General features: G+C 41.6%; 1 long non-coding RNA gene across 4 annotated transcripts; it reads left to right on the top strand.

Moving 5' to 3' along the window:
• Positions 1-925: 925 nt before the first annotated feature.
• LOC125536655 (uncharacterized) lies at positions 926-4872 on the top strand. Of its 4 annotated transcripts, none has more exons than XR_015616160.1 (4): positions 926-1438; positions 2089-2581; positions 3356-3530; positions 4388-4872. It is a non-coding gene; the product is annotated as an uncharacterized LOC125536655 (long non-coding RNA). The 4 variants fall into 4 exon arrangements; XR_015616159.1 differs by having other exon boundaries at positions 4391-4872; XR_015616157.1 differs by lacking the exon at positions 4388-4872 and having other exon boundaries at positions 3356-3772.
• Positions 4873-5658: the final 786 nt, after the last annotated feature.

Consider the following 5658-nt stretch of genomic DNA (forward strand, 5'->3'; position numbering starts at 1 on the left):
GTTTGGCCATGCTTCATTTTCGTCACACAAAATGCTCCCATCATGCACAACCCCGATGACAAGCCAAGCAATTGTTTCATACTTAGCATTTTCAAACTCTTTCAACTTTCACGCAATATATGAGTGCGAGCCATGGACATAGCACTATGGGTGAAATAAAATATGACTATGGAGGTTGTGTGAGAAGACAAAAAAGGAGAAAGTCTGACATTGACACGGCTAATCAACGGGCTATGGAGATGCCCATCAATTGATGTCAATGCAAGGAGTAGGGATTTCCATGCAACGGATGCACTAGAGCTATAAATGTATGAAAGCTCAACAAAAGAGACTAAGTGCGTGTGCATCCAACTTGCTTGTTCACGAAGACCTAGGGCATGTTGAGGAAGCCCATCATTGGAATATACAAGCCAAGTTCTATAATGAATAATTCCCACTAGTATATGAAAGTGACAACATAAGAGACTCTATCATGAAGAACATGGTGCTACTTTGAAGCACAAGTGTAGAAAAATGATAGTAATATTGCCCCTTCTCTCTTTTTCTCTCATTTTTGGGCCTTTTTTGTTTCTTTTTTATCACTACACCACAACCCTTGATTGGGGGCAATTAACTACCGGGAGAAATAGCATCATAAGGGAAGATTATCTGCCAGGAATCTCTTAACTGCTGGTAGAAGTACCCAACGGCATATAAACTGCCGGCAGAACTAAAACAACAAGGGCACACACACTGCCGGCAACAATGCCCATTTCTAAGGGCACAATATCTGTCGTCACATCTAAACAATGACATATTAACTGCCGGGGGACTACTTGTGGGGCCAAACCAAAAAGTACAGTATAATAATACTCATTGGCCTACGCGCGCGATAACGCCGGAGAGCACGGGAAGGGCGAAAATTTCCACTCCAAATACTAAACAAAATCCGTAATCTTTGACTCACACCAAAATCCCCAAATCGGCCGCCTGACCTAGCCTCCTCCTCGAGCGCCCTCCGCCGCCGCCTACCCTCCGCGGCTGCTGACCGCCCCCGCCACACCCCAATGCCACCTCCATCCCCGACCATGCCACCCCAGTGCCATCCCCTCCCAGACCACTCCCCCGAGCTTCCTCCGCCGCCCCGACCACTCCCCCGAGCTCCCTCTGCCGCTCCGACCACCATTCGCCACCAGCCCTGCCGCTCGCTGGAGATCCTCCATCGAGCAGCGCCTTCGCTTCCAGGAGATCCTGCTCGAGAAGCGTCGCCGCTTCCAGGAGCTGCTACCCCGAGCAGCGTCGCTGTTTCCAGAAGCTCCTTCCCTCCACGTCTTCGTCCCCTCCCCGAAGAGCGCCGACTACATCCTCTCCCCCGAGCAGATGCCGCTTCTGCATTCTTTCACACGAGCAGTGCCGCGTCTACTACATCGGGGTCTCCTCTACTTCCTCACTCCAACCCGTGAGATTTCTCTTTGTCTTATGAGGTTTATTAGTCTCAGGTATATGTTTTGTGATGTGTGATATGTGGACAGAACAAGAGCTATAGTTTGTGATAATTTCTTGAATCATTAGATAGAAACTACTTAAAATAGAGTTTAAAGAAATAAGGCGAAGAGAGTAGACTCCAAAATGAATGAGATTTAATTGAATCATCAGATGGAAAGTGAGGTACTGAAAGCAGATCGTAACCATATGTGTAGGCGTTTCAGAATTCAATATGTTACTTGCATCTTAGGATTTATGGAATGCAGATTGCTCTGTACTTTTATGAGCAAGTCAGTATTATTACACACTACAACCTTTTCAGTTAAAGCTAGACCAAGAAAAGCAAAGTGGCATCTCTGCCTCTAAATTTTATTTTCCATAGTCAATAAATTAGAAGGGGCTAGTACCTTTAATAACATGAATGCGGATTATGTAAGTCTAGTTAGGCCATACATACACTTCCTATCTCAGTCATACATTGGGTAAACTTTTTGTTTGGATATGTACTGCACTGGTTGTGCTTTGGAAGTCACTACAGAAAATTGTAACAATTGCGAGTTTTGTTCTGAGAAGATTTGTGAATAGTTCGCAGTTCAGAATTCTAGGCCCTCTGTTTATGTGCAGAATTGTTTGGGCTATCTCAAAATATGGCATTTAGCTTGGAGGAGACCGTATCATGTGCAGAATTCTAGGCCCTCTGTTCTAATTTCTTCCATAGGTAAGTTATTATTGCATAGATGTGATGTGAACAAGAACTGATGTACCAATCTGACTCACACCCATGAATGTACAGCTTCAGGATATGAATGTGATTGTCCGAGGATCCATGTTGCGTAAATTCTTTCATTTATCATGGTTGTACCATTGATTTGGTCCTTCAATTTGAATTTTAAATTATGTAATTAGTCTTTGTCTCCTTTGAGAAGCGCGCCTCCTCCTCGTCCTCTCCACCAAGCAGCGCTGCTTTGACTACGTTGACTGCCCTGGGTAGCACCTCATCTACATATTTGCGCCAAAGCAGCGTTTCCTAACCTCTAATTCTTCGCCCAAGCAGCACCGCCTACGCCCTCTGCTTCACCGCCTGATCAGCCCCGCCTCCTCTCCTTCTCAACCAACGGTGAGATTTCTTTGCTATTTCTATCGTTCATCCTTAGTAAATGTGTAATGGGCCCTGCTATGGTGTTGAAATTTTCCTGTTAGCCTCAATATCTTAATTCTCTTCACGTTCACTTGATCAACTTAGTGCATGTTAAACTATTTTTACGTGTGTTCCTATTATAAGTGCTGCATTGGAATACGTTCTTTGCCAAAATATAGAGCATGTAGACAATTTTGTGTACAACGAGAACTTCTCCAATGATTTTTTTGCCAAATGGTACATCTCAAATACTGTATTGGATTATAGATGACATTGTTGCCATACTCTGCTCAGATGATGCTAGACTCATTGTTTGCTTTATGACAAGTTCTTGTTCAGGCCATTCCTTGCAGAAAGCCCTTTATTTGACCTTAATCCTTTCAGTAAATCATCCTTATATGCATCTAACTTTGTACAGCTTGAAAGAAACTAAGCGTATACTGTAAAATTATCTGTATTTGTATCATACTGAAATAGTGCAGCATGTTGTTTGTATTGGTGTTATTACTCTTTCCATTATAGCAACTGGTTCATAGTTTCAAATTTCAGGTTTGGTTCGTAATGGCTGGTCTTTCAAAAAAACTGAGTGCACAATCCAGTGAGCATCCAGTTTCCTCTTCGTTAAATGCACAACATACAAAAATTAAACAATGCCTTATCTATGGACCGAGGTTGCATGATTCTGGTTCTAAGCCAAGAGAAGACATAGATCAGGGCTCTTCTAATAGTGTGTATTCAATGGATCGAATGCAGGCAAGCTGCCAAAGAGAAAGAACAAGATGCCGAGGTCCTGCGGTGGCTACGGTGGGGCGCACTGGTGTAGCCCATGCGAGCGACACGGGAGTGAGCGACCAGGAACCAAAAGATCTGCCAGTATTTAGTAGTCAGGTCAGCAAACCTGTCTTGGTAGTTCCATCACCGAAACGAGGTACCATATGGATTTGTTCTCTCTTCTAGTAGATAATCCAGATTGATATTATCTTTTGCGTGATTTTGTGCTGATGTGTGATCCAGAATTTGGACACATACCCATGTGCTAGAAGGATCTGGTGTAGCTTGTTTAATCAATGCTAGACCAGTTTACATGTACTTCTGAATTTTTCATCGGTTGTACTTGCATATTGGAATGAAGGTGCTAAAGTTTAGCAACTCATACATTTTACTTCTTTATTTCTGTAAGTTGTGCCTTTTGGATTTTGAAAGTTGTTGATGGTTACAATTAGAATTGAAGCAATGCTACTTTACTCCTTCCGTGAAAGAAATGCTACTTGTACTGACTTTGTCGGGCGTTGTACTCTTTAGATAAGTGTTGTATCTTGCAGATTGTTAGGAATATGGCTTGGAAACTTCTTTCGGGGTAATTAGAAAAACGAACCGCTAAATTGCATCTCATAGATGAACCCTAATATTTACTGTCTCACCCGAGTGAGTTCCTAAGTATAAACATGCTATGCTTGGCATGCAGTTTTGGGGGAAAAGGAAGCATAGCATGTGTACAAATTGTTTGACCTTGCATTTTACTACTTAGTATTTACTATACATCCAGAATTGTACTTGAAGTGTCAAAAAATTTCATTTATAATCATCGATAGTAATATTGCTATAGATATATACACACACTGAAAGTCTGAAATAAATTCTAGAAAAGGTACGACTATCATATCTTTTGCTTTGTCCCGTATTCAGTTTTTTAATCTTTTCCTGGTTTGATGTTAATATTTTGTTAGTTCATAGATGCTGCTAATTTGTACTTCAAAAATTTTAAACTTGATTTTGTTTTCTCAGCAGTTCAACAAGTTTTTTTCTCAAGATTGTAAGTTTTGTCACAAGGAGGAGATTGTTAGAATGCTACAAAACTTTAAGTACATGCATGATAGTAGTTGTAACGGTCAACTAGGATGTCTAGATGTTTCTTGTATTCGTAGCAACAACACAAGCATGTGGGGCGAGATTAAGCTACGATCTTCAAAATCATTGCAAGTTTGGTGATTCTTCGAGAGAGACATGTGGCTCTCTTTGAAGGACGCGGTCTCACTGGATGGTGGCGAGGCTGTTATTCACAAGACATCTAATAAAGCCATCCAACAAACGGTTGTGAACAAGCAATTTTTCTTCCTGGACATGCCTGCAGCTGTGCGTCAAGATCAAACCATTTGTATCTTAGTTTGAACAAAAGAAATCTTATTGTCTTATGTAAATTCTGTTTACCGATGTAGTTGGATGCTACTGAATGGATCTATGAATGTTGAAATATTGAATTTTTTTGTCAATATGTGTTTGAGGTCTGCTACCGAATATTGAATCAATTCCTGTATGAATAGAAATAAAAAGAAATATATATGCTACCAAGATCAAGAAAACTGCCGGGGTAAGTAAAAGTCAAGGGCAGACTATCTGCCGGGGCACTATTACTGGCATATACTTCTATCTGCCGGGAAAACATCGTTTCCTGGCAGTGCAACTGCCGGGAGATCTGTATCTGCCGGGAGATCTATTTCCCGGCAGCCATTCTTGTGGCAGTTCTATCCGCCGGGAGAAACTCTATCCCGGTAGTTTATCTGCCCTCTTAAGGGCCTTCTCCCGGAAGATTACATGCCATTGCATTCGTGTTGTGGTGTAGTGTATGGCCTCCTTTTTCTGTCCGGAATCTCATCTCGACTTGTGGGGGAATCATAGTCTCCGTCATCCTTTCCTCACATGGGACAATGCTCTAATAATGAAAATCATCACACTTTAATTTACTTACAACTCAAGAATTAAAACTCGATACTTAGAACAAAATATGACTATGTGAATGCGTCTGGCGGTGTACCGGGATGCGCAATGAATCAAGAGTGACATGTATGAAAGAATTATGAAGGTGGATTTGCCAAAAATACAATGTCAACTTCATGATCATGCAAAGCAATATGACAATGATGAAGCATGTCATAATAAACGGAACGGTGTAAAGTTGCATGGTAATATATCTCGGAATGGCTATGGAAATGCCATAATAGGTAGGTATGGTGGCTGTTTTGACGAAGATATAAGGAGGCTTATGTGTGATAGAGCGT

Source organism: Triticum urartu, chromosome 2A (assembly GCF_056163025.1).
Source record: "Triticum urartu cultivar PI428250 chromosome 2A, HENAU_Tu73, whole genome shotgun sequence".
Lineage (NCBI taxonomy): Eukaryota > Viridiplantae > Streptophyta > Magnoliopsida > Poales > Poaceae > Triticum > Triticum urartu.